This window comes from Suncus etruscus, chromosome 9 (genome assembly GCF_024139225.1).
Source record: "Suncus etruscus isolate mSunEtr1 chromosome 9, mSunEtr1.pri.cur, whole genome shotgun sequence".
Lineage (NCBI taxonomy): Eukaryota > Metazoa > Chordata > Mammalia > Eulipotyphla > Soricidae > Suncus > Suncus etruscus.
The window spans coordinates 88,668,038-88,684,119 of record NC_064856.1 but is presented as its reverse complement, the minus strand read 5'-3'; the positions used below and the strand labels follow the sequence as shown (position 1 = coordinate 88,684,119).

Sequence of the window (16,082 nt, the reverse complement as noted above, 5' to 3'; positions counted from 1 at the left end):
ATTTGTTTCATTAAATAGAAAACACTAGCAGAAGGATAAATTTTAGCAACTTTATTAAATTGTACATTTTGATCTCACAAATGAGTAAATTTGATAGCTATCTTAAAATAATTTGGTCCTTTAAAATCTAAATCAGAGGGGCTGTAGGGAGTGTACAGTTGATAAGGAGCTTGTTTTCAATCAACTAATACAGTTTAATATTTTTTTAAAAATATGGAACGCTTCATGAACTTGCATGTCATCCTTGCGCAGGGGCCATGCTAATCTCTGTATTGTCCAATTTTGGTATGTGTGCTGCCGAAGTGAGCACTAATACTGTTTAATTTTTAACACAATTTATGGTACACCTAAATATTGCCAGAAGTTATTATGAACAGAGAGTAATTTCTGGGCAATGTTGAGTGTGACCCCTATAACAAACAACTAAATAAATCCAAAATCATAGTGATTGTTTGTACAATTTTTGCAATATACCCTTTTCTTCACACTATGCACTTTTGTTATTTCAAATTTTACCTATCATAAAATGCTTCATAGAATGATACTTGAAACTTTTGTTCATGATTTCTTTTTCCATCAAATGTTCTAAAATATACCCTATGCTGCCTTTAATATCTTAATTCACACAAATATCATTGAGTTGATAAAATTTATAAGTAACTACAGTCAGTACTGCACCAGCATGGAAAATGAATGACCTTAAAGTTAAATAGAAGGTTTAATTTTTCACTTTCTTTTCTACTGCATAGAGATCTTTCACTTTCATTATTGTTGATTAAAGTATATGCAACTTGAGATAGTAATGATATTTTTGGAATAGGAAAATAAAACTAATCCCACTTTTCTACAGTACTAACATAAGGATTGAGTAAAAAAATTATTATAAAGGTCCTTGAAAGTTTTAGGGAAAAAAGAGTAAACTGTCAACACATTTCTCATTTAAATTTATTTGGTAGTTTCTCTTCAAAATTTAATTTGACCCTTATTCCCCTGTTATAGAATAATATAGATTTGTGTTTGATTTGGTTTGGTTTGGTTCTCCTGACTGCACTCACAAATAATTCATAGTAGGCTCAGGGCACCAGAAAAGATGCCAGGAATTAATCCCAGGTGGACTGTGTGCGAGGCAAATGCACTAACTGCTGTGCTGTCGTATATCATATATCATATATATGACATATATATGAGGTGTGTGTGCTTGGTGGTGTTCAGGGCTGATCATACTGATTCCAGTCTCAGGGATCAATCTTGGTGAAACTTAGTGGATCAAATGTGGTGCCAGGATTGAACTGGAGTTGATTACATATAACTCTAGTGTCTAGTACCTGTACTACTTATCTAACCTAATGTCAGAATATTCATAAGGAAAAATAAACATGAAAGAATATTAGTTAGGAAATCATGTATTTATTATTTACCTTACCACTCCTTTGTATTTTTTCTCTGTTAAGATCATAATAGCATCAATGATAGCACAGGAGGAAAGATATTTCTTTTTCAAATGTCTGAGGTATTTGGGACCTCAGATTGAATTCCTACTACCACCAAAAATGATCCTCTGAACACAGTTAAGGGTCACATAAAGAGCAGGAATAAGTCATATCTTTGGACAAGAATGCCACAATTACAAGCTAAATAACTAATATAACAAACACATATCAAGAACCCAGGGAACACAGGATAAGCCTCGTTGGTAAATATAAAACTAATGCAAGATAAAATTTATAGGACATGCTAAAGGCAGCTCTCTTCTACCTTGTACCTACATCTATCATCAAATTCTTGTAATTTTATAGTAGAGGTTTCTGTCTGAGGTGCAGGGTTTGGATTTTCAGTAAATCTGACAGCAACATCATATTTTGCCTGATGTATATTAAGAAAGCGAGGAAAAGACACTTCTGTTCATTTCATGTAAATCTGTTACAGCTCTCAAAGGCATTTGGAAGATTAAGCACCAGGACCTAGATGCAATTTCCAATACTAGATACGAAAACAAACATATGTTGCAAGGAAAAGGACCATTTATTTTCTAAGTTTTTGCAACACTTTTGATATGGCATTTTTACATTGTTTCCTTTTCTTATCTCTAAATTTACATTTTTTTCATAAATGTCTGTATGTACCTACTCTAAATATACTTGCTCACCTGTATACAAAATATTATGAGGGTAAAAATCTTTTACAAATCTCTAAGCATTTGTTGACTGAACTAAATTATATATTTTTCAACACTTCTTAAGTATTTTTTCAAAAGCACTTTACATTTATATATGAGAAAAAACTTTATCAGTTACAATAATATAAACAGTTCTGTACTTTGACAAATATCTGACTCAGTGAAATGGCATTGTTAGTTAAAATATTCATTCTGAAGTATATTTTGTAATAGAAATTGGTAAAATGATGGATAATTGTATTTGATATCTGCTTGTTTATACTATTCCACTTTCCATTAACAATTTTTTTATTTTTTACTAAGGGCAACATGATTTAATTTTAAATGTAAATAATTATTTGTAAAGATTATAGTGAAATATAAAAAAAGTCAATTTAGTATCACAAAATTTGAAATCAAATATTATCATAATTACCTATAATGTTAGTCATCTTTGATAATTTTCTTCCAAATATTAGTTTTATTAAAATAACAGAGTGAAGACAATTTATGGAACAAATAAATTAGATTCCTGTTGGAGTGCTACTGCAAAATTCAGTGATTATTTACATAGCTTCTAGCATAATCTTTTGTTCAGAAACAATGTGCCATAAATGCTAATGCTTATTTGCTTCTCAAATATTTTAAAACTCCATTTTTTATGCTGAGAAGATTATAGACTGTAGTTTTAGTTTACTTTGTTTTTGAAAGCAAGGCAACAAAATGCTTATTTTCAGACATAAAATTAGAATTAGTAAATAACAAAGACCTTGGGTTAAAGGAGATCATATAAGTTTGTCAGTGTTTCCAACTATTTATTTACAAATAATAAAGTAATTATTAGAATGATTGATGATTATTATGTTACTAACATTAAATTAAAATTTAATATATAATGATTTAAAATTAGAAATTAGTTACTTACTAATTAGGAAGTTACAAAGACCTTGAATGAAAAATAAACATGTTTGTCAGTTTTTCCAGATACTTATTTACAAATGCCATATCAATGTGCTTTAAAATAAAATTAAGCAATCTTTTCTGCAAACTATTGACTTTAAATAGTTAAATAAAAGTTAAAAGCATGAACCAAATTACTTAATAGCAGTATCCCAAATATTTCTTTTTTTTGGGAGGGGAACACACCCGGCAGCGCTCAGGGAATACTCCTGGCTCTACACTCAGAAATCGCTCCTGGCAGGCTTGGGGGACCATATGGGATGCCAGAATTTGAACCACCATCCTTCTGCATGCAAGGCACTATCTTCATGCTACTCTCCACACCCATCCAATATTTCTTTTTTTTTTTTTTTTGGTTTTTGGGCCACACCCGTTTGACGCTCAGGGGTTACTCCTGGCTATGTGCTCAGAAATCGCTCCTGGCTTAGGGGGACCATATGGGACGCCGGGGGATCGAACCGCGGTCCTTCCTTGGCTAGCGCTTGCAAGGCAGACACCTTACCTCCAGCGCCACCTACCCGGCCCCCCATCCAATATTTCTAAAGAACATTACAGGCAGCAAAATCCATCCATGTTAAAATTTTGCTTAATATATCATATTTTCAATTCTTGGTGAAAATGTTCATGGAACACTTTTGTATAATATTTATTTGAACTAAAAAGAGGTCAGTTAAGTTTATCTTTTTATTGGTTGAATTCTCTATTAGTGCCATCACATATTTATGTAGATGAATAGCAGTTACAGTTTGAAAATATAATCATACATTTTCTTAAAAATAACTTTACAAATACACAATTTTATATTGCATTTATAAATTGCCCTTCCAATCTTATGATGTTTGTACTTATTTATTGCACAAATCAATATTTTTAGTATTAATAATGACTATGTTAGGATATTAATTAAGATCAGAAACCAGTTGTACTGAAGTACATATGAAAGGAAAAAGAAACATAATTTTTCTGGGTTATGTTGCCCAGATTCTAATGGTTTTAATATTGTCATTAAAATATGTATATGCATCAGCAAATTCCTTATGCTGTTTTAGACTAATATCTTAGAATACATACTTAAAATAGATACAGTAAGTGAACTTATTAGAATAAAAATAAGGTAATGTATATTTTATTGAGTGTAAGGATTGAGTTATGAGTGCTACATGTGATTACATATTTCTCTACAAAACACTTCATTACACTGTATTAGTATTTATCTTCCAGATATATATGAAATACTGTAGCAAATTAGTAAATGGTAGAAAACTATGTAGTTCATGTGGTAAAACCAAATACAAATTTTCTTTTTGAAAGTAATTTGAAATATAATCTTTAGCATTAATCGAGAAGAAAAATTAAAATAGGTACAATTTTTGTCCTATAATAAAAATATATTTAAGAAAAATAGACTAATTTTATCTAGAATATTTTAAAGAATGATTAGTTTCAAATATTCCTTAAACAGAGCAAAGATTTGTACCCTGATTTTTAAAATACATTTTTAATCTAATCATTGTGAATACAGTTACAAAGTTGTTCATGATTGAGTTTTATTCAATCAACAAAGTCTAACACCAAACCCTTCACCAGTACATATTTTCAACCACCAATGTCCAGTTTACATCTTTCTATGGCAGACATATTTCTCTCTCTTTTTCTCTTTTTTACTCTCTCTCACTCTCCCCCCTTTTTTTTTGTTTTATTGTAGGCTCTATGTACACTGATTTTTGAAATACCTCAATGATTATATTATTGCAACTCAAATAGAAAAACTTAGAGGTAGTGAATAGTGACAAGGATTTGACTTTAACAAAAATTAAGTCATGTTACTAATGCATTATATGGGCCAGAGCAATATCATTGCGGGTAGGGTGTTTGCTTTGCATATGGTCAACTAGGATTTGATTTCTGGCATCCACAAATTCCCTCTAGCCTAAAAGGAGTGATCTCTGAACACAGAGCCAGGAATAATACCTGAGCACTGCTGGGTGTGGCTGTAACACCAAAATAATGATGAAGATAATGATGATGATGATGAAAATGCAATGTACCCTTTAGCAAATGCATTCTTTTTATTTCAAAATTTTAGTTACTTAGTTAGTTAGTTAGTTAGTTAGTTAGTAGTTGTTGGTTTCTGGGTCACACCCGGCAGTGCTCAGGGGATACTCCTGGCTCGACGCTCAGAAATCGCTCCTGGCAGGCTCAGGGGACCATATGGGATGCTGGGATTTGAACCACTGACCTCTGCATGCAAGGCAAATGCTTTGCCTCCATGCTATCTCTCCGGCCCCTATTTCAAATTTTTAATATTGAAAAATGGAAAATGCCAATGGGAAATATTGATTAATATCTATAACTATAATTCTATAGATAATATATATAATAATATCTATAATTCAGTGTTTTTTCATTTGCCTCAATAAATTTAAAATATACTATCATTTCCACATCTTTATTTCTTCTCAATATCATGTAAAGTATTTGTTTTTAATCATTTGGTATGTCTATTTTTTTTTTTTATTTTGGGCCACGTCTGATGATGCTCAAGGGTTACTCCTGGCTAAGTGCTCAGAAATCGCTCCTGGCTTGGGGAAAAATTTGGGACTCCAGGGGATCGAACTTCGGTTTGTCCTGGGTCAGCCAAGTGCAAGGCAAACGCCTTACCATTGTGCCATCGCTCAGGCCCCATGGGATAGCTATACTTTTATGTCAAAATATTTTTTCTCTTGTTAGAATGCAATTCAAATACTTATTTGCTCTCAATGAGAATAGCAAATTATTTATTCAAATATTTTCTATAAGAAAATTAACTATAATAATGGTTATCAATAAATTTGAGAATACATAATGTGGGGTTTAGGTGCAACAATATAGAAGTTTTTCACTGCATTGTTACTCATGACAGATTCACAAATACTTTATTTACAAATATTATTTGAAATATTATAATGCCTTGCACTCTCAATCAAAACATGTTCTGTCCCAGGTAACCAAAACCTAGGTTAATACAGTTGACATATTTGAGTGGTATCATTTAGTTATCTCATTGATGGAGAGAGTGACCAAAAGTTATATCATTCTCTACAGGTTCTAAATGTTTGCCAGTTTCTGAAAAGCATAAAGAACTTTCTTCCCCATTATTTATCTTTAATCTTTAAAGCAACCAAATTTACAAATAATCAAAAATTCCAAAGAGAGTGCAGGATTGATCATCTTAGAAAATAAGAAAATTTCCTTAAAAATATTTTCAAGATCTTACTAACATGCCTTTACAGTAGCCTTTCTTCAGAATTCTTGTGCTCTAGTCCCCAGTTACTCTACTTAATTTATATCTAAAAGTAAAAATATCATTAAACACTAATATACTGGATTAAATAAATGACCTTTAATATTTACTAGTTTTTGTTTGTATAAGCTATTAATTTTCTGTGAAATATATCTCCTATTTTCCCCATCCTAGAGATGTAAAAAACTTGAAGAACACTGCTTTAGCTAGTCTATCGATTACTTCTACACACTTTCACTTTGATTTTGGGGTGTAGATTGGCCATTATTCTACTGAATTCGTTGCATAATCATCACATTGAATGTCAATTTTTACTTTGCAAAAAGATGGGATTACAGCTATTATGGTGATACTTTCTCTTTAAAAACCTTTTCTGGCATCATCTAAAAACAGAATGTGTAATTATGCAGTGAAATATGGTACATTCTGCCAGAAAATTCTTTCTGGTATATTTTACTTGTCTGAATCCAAACTATTTTTTTATCATTTTATAGTCCTTAAAGCATCAAAATAATCATAAAGCCTTCTATAATCTATTGTCTAAGAATATGAAACAGTCTTCCACTTAGAAACATGTAACTGCTGTTCTGTCCTCTTTATGAGGTATAGTAAGATCTAGGTCATGTAATAATTATTTTGCATAACTTTTTAATGCTCTATTGTCTACATAAAATAACAATAATCATAAAAAGACTATTTTTTGCTCATCTGTGTAGATTCTTAGCTCCTGTATGTCTCCACACGTATAGGAAGCTTTTTGAGTTAGAACTAAATTAATAATAAAGTCTTGGAGAGGACTAAGGATCTGAGGTAGCTTAAATGGTTGGGAAATGGATAAACATTACTACTAAACAGTTTTCACCCTCGTTATGTATGGTTAATTTTTCTTCAGTAACTTCTAATTTTACTGAGGTTTAATTGGAAGGAATTTTAAGAGTTTTATTAGGGTCCGGTGAGGTGGCGCTAGAGGTAAGGTGTCTGTCTGCCTTGCCAGCGCTAGCCTAGGACTGCGGTTCGATCCCCCTGCGTCCTATCTGGTTCCAAGAGCACCTTCTGAGCGCATAGCCAGGAATAACCCCTGAGAGTTACCGGGTGTGCCCCCCCCCCCCAAAAAAAAGAAGAGTTTTATTAAATTTCTGCTTTCAATCCTTACATTATCCATTTATATTAGCATTAGTATCTTTTCCAGAACTGACTCATTTGTTCTGAAATTACATTTAAAATAAGGGATGGAGCTATGGAGCAAGCGGTAAGGCTTCTGCCTTACCAGCGATAGCCTAGGACAGACTGCAGTTTGATCCTCAGGTGTCCCATATGGTCTTCCAAGCCAAGAACGATTTGAGCGCATAGCCAGGAGTAACTCCTGAGTATCACAGGGTGTCCCCCACCCCAAAAAAAAAAAAAAAACACAAAAATAAAAAAAATAAACTTAAAACTTTCTTTTGTAAATACAATCTCATAGCTAGTCATATATCTTGTGTCCTACTCAAAACTATCAACACAAGGGGATTAAACTTGTCATAAATTATTATATAAAAGTTATGTTTTATTAGACATTTATATTTTATTATACTTTATTTGAAAGTGCTAAAATATCTCCTTTTTTGTTGTCATATTCTCCTCGAAAATGTCGATAACTGGGTCAGAGCAATAGTACAGCATGTAAGATGTTTGCCCTGTATGCGTCAGACCTGACCCGGAAACTGACCCGGTATCAATCCATGGCATCCCATATGGTCCCCAGAACCTGCCAAGATTGATTTTTGAGTACAGAGCCAGAAGTACCCCTGAGCACCACCAGCTATGCCCAACCCCCCTAAATTAAAGAAAATGTCAAGGTCTTTGCCACTTATATAAATAAGTTAACTGCTTTCATTGATTTTCATATATATCTATATCCGTTATTTAAAACTTGAATATAATTCTATTAATCATATATGCAAATGAGCAATATAAATATTTTGTGTTCCTATATTCAAATATACAGATGTACAAATATTTATTTTCTGGGACATAAAATTTTTAAAAATTTATTATTCAATGGCTCAGGCTACAAATGAATTCTCTGCATATTTGGGTAAAGTCAATACATTAATTTATAATAGGAATAATGATATATGAAATGAGCATTCTAGCAAAATTTTGAAGTCATAATGGGAAAAGTAGTTAAGACATATTTTATTATTAACTATCATCTTCTTTGTTGACAAAATACAAGCCGCCACATACATCTCTCAAAGTTCTGCATGACTGAACTTAAAAAATATATATAAAGTGACTGGAGAGAGTGACAATATTGGAACATAATGTCAGAAAGGTTACATATTGTACTTCAAAAATAAGGCAGCAAATACACTCTCTCTCTTGTTAGTAAACTTCTCCATCCAGTAGAAGCAGAGCCTTAGGTACATTAATCGTAAGTTTTGCTGCCCTTTGTGAACCTTTATGCATTTTATGAGTAATTCCAAAAAGAAGCAAACAAAAAAAAGTTATTTTCTGAGTATCCAGTATAGTTTATTGGTGTTTTCTTTTTGACATTTAACAATCATCTCACTCTTACCGGTGGATTGTTATTGAAGCAAGTATGTAATGAATCCAATCCAGATCTTATTTTCCTCATTGACACAACCTATACATTTGTCTCTAGTTTTAATAACCTCCTACATGGAAAATATTGACCTGTAAATTTTTATGTCAATGAGTGTTTATAAATAATATAAATGTCTGATTAAATTAATTACAAATGAAAATATAATATCATTATTAACATCAAGTAAAATATGCACAAATATCTTAATTGTGGTTTTAGAAACATAATTTCAAATCCTACCAGGCACATGATTTTATGCAAAAAAAATTAAACTTTTATGTATAGGATTTACAAAGATTTTCAGTTTAAAATGATCCTGAAGTTAAAGTGAGACCAGAAGTCAGTAATTGTTACACTGATATTAAAATATAATAGTAGGTTTCTATAAAACTAGAGAAATGGCCATGTGAAGATAAAGGCAGAGATTAAAATTTATCTAGATATCAAGGAGAATCAAAGATTTACATTATTTTCCAGAAAAAGAAGAAAGTTATGAAACTGCTTATTCCATAGTTATTCAAAAAAGTAAATTTTTTTCTGTATATTGTTAGATTTATGACTTCTATAATATTTAGATGAAAAGAAATCAGCTATTTGATGCCACCCAAATTGTAATGACTGTTATACATTTAGAGAAAGATTAATATGAAAAAACATACTAAATAGGGCACCACTGCATATTGTTGGCAAATAAATTTTCATTAAATAATATATGAATTAGATCTTTGCTATTTTAGCTCAGAGATGTTAAAGTTAGATCTTAGCTATTTTAGCTAAGAAATGTTCCTTATGTTATTCAAGTATACAAACACACACATATTTATATATGTTTGGTTTTTGGGCCACACCCAGTGTTTTCAGAGGTTACTTCCGTCTTTGTTCTCAGAAATCGCTCCTGGTTTGGGTGACTATATGGAATGCAGGGGGATTGAACCGCTGTTCATCCTAGGTTAGCACGTGCAAGGCAAAGAAAGCCCTACCACTTGCACCACCTCTCTGGCCCATATTCATTATATTTTTACAAAATTAGTAGTAATATTTCTCATGTAATTATTATATATGTAGAAGAAATGATTTACATAAATGTCCAAACATTTGCAGTTTTATATAATAAACACATATTTGACTTTATCATCAAAAGCATCTCACAACATTTCAATATAATTTCAATATAATCTATAAATTTACATAAAAATTATTTTTCTTTAAATTGTTCTTAATCTAATTAATGTAATCACTGAGACAATCACTTAGACTCAAGACAAACAAACTTGCTAGTGATTATTTACACAAATAAATGTTTTTTTTAACTTAGGCACTTTTTCACATACAATTTTAAATGTGATTGGGAGATAAAATAATTGTAGAAATAATTATAGATATTTTAGAGATTTATCAGCATTTAACAAAATAAAATAATGTTTATTCATATTAGCAATATGTCTACCCAAATGCTAAAACTTTCCAAAAATAAAGGTATCACAATATATAGTGATGTTAAGAAAAATAATTCAATACTTTTATGTCTGTGCAATATTTATATTTATGTTATACTAAAATGTAATGAAAATATAAAGGTTATAAAAATTATTTATTAGATAATTGGATAGAAAAAAGCCTGTCTAGAGTACAGATGGGGATGGGGTGGGATGGAGGGAGATTTGGGACACTGGTGGTGGGAATGTTGCACTGGTGAGAGGGATGTTCTTTACATGACTGAAAAATAATCACAATAATATTTGTAGTCAAGATGTTTAAATAAAGATATTATACAAAAAAGTAAATAAAATAAAAATTAGAAACTGATCTCTTGGGGCTGGCGAGGTGGCGTTAGAGTTAAGGTATCTGCCTTGCAAGCAAGCGCTAGCCAAGGAAGGACCATGGTTCGATCCCCCGACATCCCATATGGTCTCCCCCAAGCCAGGGACAGTTTCTGAGCACTTAGCCAGGAGTAAACCCTGAGCATCAAATGGGTGTGGCCCAAAAAACCAAAAAAAAAAAAAAGAAACTGATCTCTTTAACTACTCTTATAAAATTTTCACATTTAAATATGCTCTTTGATAGATCTTTTTATTGCATATTTTTCTGTTAAATTACCTTAACATCATCAGTGAAAATAAAATTAATTGCTTATTATGTAATGACTTTAATAACCTCCTTATGTTACCATCAATTGTGATATTTATATTTACAGTGTGGTACAAAAGTTCACTAACATGTGCTTTTATCTTTTTGTCTCCCTCTGTTAATATTCTCAAAGTCACAGTGTTAAGAGCAGTCTAAGAAAAAAGAAATGTCATTTAACGCTATCTTTCTCTTGGTCAATCAATATTTTTTCATATCATTACTCATTTACATTGATTTAAATTTTTTAATGTTGAATGAAATTATAATTTTGATGCATTCTTAATTGCCATCGTCTAAGGAAGAAGTTAAAGATTTTCTTTAAGTAAAGTTAGAAGCTAATAATTCATGAGAATTAAAATTATGTTCGGCTAGTATAGGAATGTTTGTTGTATAATGTAGCATAATATATTATATCTATTACAAAGTCACGCTGAGAGAAAAATATATATTTGGCTCTCTCCCATAATTTTCAATGTATTTAAAATTCAATGTTATTTAGTAAGCAAGATAAAATATATAATATATATTTAAGTTTTTTAAAATCTTATATAAAATTCAATGTTATTTAGTAAGCAAGATAAAATATAATATATATTTAAGTTTTTTTAAATCTTATATAAACTTCTTTTTTATATTAAATTGCTGTCTATTAAAATAGTAAATTCATGTCTCTCATTGTTAGTGGCTATCACACTTTATCTCCATCTCATTTCTGGACTCTTCACAAGCTAAAAGTATAAGATTATAAAACCAGCATCAGATGTCCTTTAATTGTCTGGCAATTCATTTATTTAGTAAGAATGCGATTCTTCAAGGACAGTCCTCACAATAATTATTATGAAATAATTATAAAGAAATGTTGGACAGTGAATGACATACAGTGTAGGGAACAGGTTAATTAAATGATATAAAAGTGACTAGTATTATTTTTTCAAATTTTACAGCAACGTCTTTAAAATAATTCTTAGAATTTCATTTATTAGTTTCGGAAGCCAAAGATAACTACATTTTAACTTAAAGAAATGAAGCCTGACCATAATAATAATTAATATCAAACATACTGAGCTTTAGCTGCAGGTGATTTAACCAAGTGGAACTTAGTAAAATGTAAGATTTCTTTGCTAAAGAATACTCTAAAAGATGACAAAATTTGATAAAAGATGACAAATAGCATTGACTAATCTGGGAGGTGTTTATTATATTTCTGTTACATTATAACTGTGTTCAATTTGAAAGACTGGGATTTTTATGAAGTTTTGATAAATAGTTCTGTAAATAGGCAATGCAGACCAAATCTGAATAATTTTAACATAAGAGAGCAAAACACTCTCCAGGAAGAAATAAAGACTTCAATATTGGAAGAAGTTTGTTACCATTGATATAGTCAAGGGCATCACGATTGCAGTTAAGGACTACATCACAGAATGTCTTGCTTTTCTCTCAATTTTTAGAAGACAAAATAAAACATATAAACATTATAAAAATAAAACATAATGAAACTTTAACAAGCGGTGGGATATGTTGGCTCCAGAAAAATTATTGCTCCGGAAGTTCAGGGAATTATCAGCAAATTTTGGTTAATTGTCAGCTGCTGGCACCCTGAGATAGTAGAGATGGAGTGCTGGGAAGAACAGGGTTAGCCTCTGCTAGAAATATACTGTAACCCAGGTTCTTTCACCCAGCTCTACAATAATTCATCATCACTTATTTCTTTGAGAGATTACTTGGGCAGGTCTCCAGATATTTTTGTATACTTCTTTGTTTGTCTCATATCGTAGTGGTAGTGGTATAAGTCCCTAGACTGCTTCAAACTCGCCTTTAAGGTTAAGATGTTCACTTGCCGTGGGTTACTCTTAGCACTAGCAGCTGGTTAGCAATTCAACTGGAACTGAACAAACAGAGGAATTAAATCTGTGGCTTCTGGATTTGGCTTGAGCTCTTTTCATTATATTCTTCTTCTGAGGCAACATTGGAAGAGTCCAGTCATAAAATGGAAAAAGCTTCCTAAAATATTACCTCTGCCATAATGGCAATCCTGAATTCTAGGTGATGATATATGTTGATGTGTGTTGTGTATGAAACTAAAAGAAATGAAAGAAATTGTTGGATGCTATATTTGGAGACCAACTATCACATTGCTTAATATTTTAAATTAAAATTTTGGTAATGTGCAATTCTTTGCACAATATAGGTGCATATCTTCTAAAATTCTGAAATAATTTTTAAATTGAAATCTGAAATTCAACAAATTGTCACTTTAAGATATTTACATAAACAGTACAAAATTATTAGACAAAGCCATTAACATTAGAAGATATATAACAAATATCTATATATACAATTCAGAGCAATGTATAGATCTGAGTGTTTTTCATGCAGTTGGCAGTTTAGACTTGAGCTACAGATTTGTTGGTATAAAGAGAAAAGCTTCAAGATATCTTAAAAGTTTGCCGTGTTACTTGTATTGCTTGCTTTCTAAAAATATTTGCTTCCTCACTTTTTAAAGATAGATGCTAATATTTGGGGAAACATTTTAAATCCTTTAAAATAACTGTTTTATAACTCCAAATGATATAGTTAGGAATGAATCTGTACTTAAATAAAATAGAAATAAATGTAAAGATTTTGAATATTGATACAAATAAATCATATTTTCCCGGGACATGAAGTATTTGTATAGAGAAAAAATGTTCCTAGCAATATTAAAGTGTACTTAAGAACTTAGTTTGAAATGAGGGGCTGAAAACTACACCCTTATTTAAGCACTTTTGCCTCTCAATTTACCAGAACCTGATGCTATCTCTATTTCTGGATGACCCACATTTGAAAATTAATAGTGGGTCTTTTTTATTCTGCATCACACCTGTTGGAATGTCTGAGACTAGGAAAATTAAAATTTAAACAGTATAAATTAAGGTTTTTCTTTATAATAGAACTTTACAATATTTTTAAAACCACCAATAGCATATACATACAATACATATAAATCAAGTTTTTCTCTTTCCATTTATTTAAATAAGACATTGAAATTTTACAATATTTCTAATTCTACATAAAGTTTTACACTTTTTCTCTGGAGTCACGTTTAAAAGTATTTGTTGTTGTGTCAAATTAGTGAATAAAAATAAAGTTCTGAGAGTTTGGGTTCAGAGCACATTAATTTACATGCATAAGATAGAGCTATTGCAATTTACAAGCTTACCTACCAGAGGAATATGGCATAACTGAAAAACACAATAAAAAGGTAATTACAGAATCTGGATGATTTTTTTTGAAAGGAGTTTATGTTGGATAAGAAAGAGCTGATTTCTATTATTTTTTATGATTACAGAGTTCTATTTATATTCTCTGCACTGAATTAATTTCCTTGTCTAATGCTCACCTTGCTGAGGATCCTTTTAAAATACTTTAATGAGTTGAGTACATAAATCATCTCAGTGAACACAAATACTTAGATGTAAAAATTCTGGAGAGAGCATTTGTAAGAGGTTAGAGTGGTAGATAAGTTACTGAAAGACTTCATGCTCCATTTTTTAATTTATCAAAGTGACAGACAAAACAATTGCCTTTTTTCACACAGATTTGGGAATGAAATCTATAAAAAATATGAAAAAAATATCGAAGCTATGTCATACATTACAATCAAAGTCTTTCTAGTATATGCTTAGAATGACTGTTCACTTTAATGATTTTTAAAATTAGCCAGCTCATTCCTAAATTGTACATATTTTATATAAATTAATTTTGACACATACCGTTAAATATTAGTATTATAAATTAAAATGTTGTAGACACTGTAGTTTAATATATAAGAAGCAATATGCATTTTTGATAAGAAATGCAAAAAATATAATGTTTTAAGGCATGGATTGTCAGCTCAAAGGGATAGAACATATCCCTTGCATACCGGTGGCCCTATCAGGGGTGGTGAACAAGTTTGATACAAAGAGCCAAAATTTTAAACTGTGGGAGTCAGAGAGCCACACCACGCAGTGACCTGCCAAAACAGACAAACACTCACACAAAAGCATATAATTTTAACAATAATATATTAAACGCATATTGCATTTTGCCATTTTGAGTGAGGGTAAAAATTCTGTTTGCCACCCCTGCCCTAGCTTCTGCCCCTAGAACCACTGAAATACACACAAACATACCACACTTGTACACACATATGCATATGTGCAGGGACAGCACCGCAGGATCAGAGCAGCACCACATCACTGTGTTCAAGCTCTCACCTGTCTAGTCCATAAAAAGAAGGCACCTATAGCAAGATATGGTCTTAGGATTCCTTGAATATATATGAGAAGAGCTTCTTTGAACAAAAATGACTGTAGAATACTACCATTTTTTATTATCCTTTTCCTGAATGAATTAATTTTTGTTAATAATATGCCATTATTTATTCTGATCTTAATTTTGCTTTTTCCTATTTTAGGATAGAATAGAAAATTTCCTAAAACCCGCTCTATTTTTCTCTTTTCTCGAGATTACAGATAAATAACAATAATAAATTAAATGTCATAATCACTAAAAATATGAGTTATAATTATTTGTTAAACTTCTCATATAATTAACTTTATATTTCAAAAGACACTGTAAATCATAAAAAGAGTCATTGGTTATTGAATAAGCAGTCTTTATTTATTAACTTAAAAATTATTTTTATATTGAATTAATCAAAGCAGTTTCTTTCTATATTTTTATTGAGCAAGAGATAAACAAACTTCCACCTACAGTGAGAGACCAGACATTTTTTTCTGAATTGTATTATCAATAGAATACCTAGCCTTATACTATGATATAATTGATAATTAGTTCTTTTTGAAAAATATATTTATAGAGTCTTTCATATATGCCTTATAGTTTGATGTTAAACTGAAAAGATCTTACTATAGATTTCTTTATATTTACTAGTTATATAGAATAAATGTTAGGAAATAAGATCACATAAATGTATATGT

At 30.8% G+C, this 16,082-nt stretch overlaps 1 non-coding gene across 1 annotated transcript; it reads right to left on the bottom strand.

Annotated features, from left to right (window-relative positions):
* Positions 1–207: 207 nt before the first annotated feature.
* On the bottom strand, positions 208–310 carry LOC126019912 (U6 spliceosomal RNA). The gene has a single exon (XR_007499521.1). It is a non-coding gene; the product is annotated as a U6 spliceosomal RNA (small nuclear RNA).
* Positions 311–16,082: the final 15,772 nt, after the last annotated feature.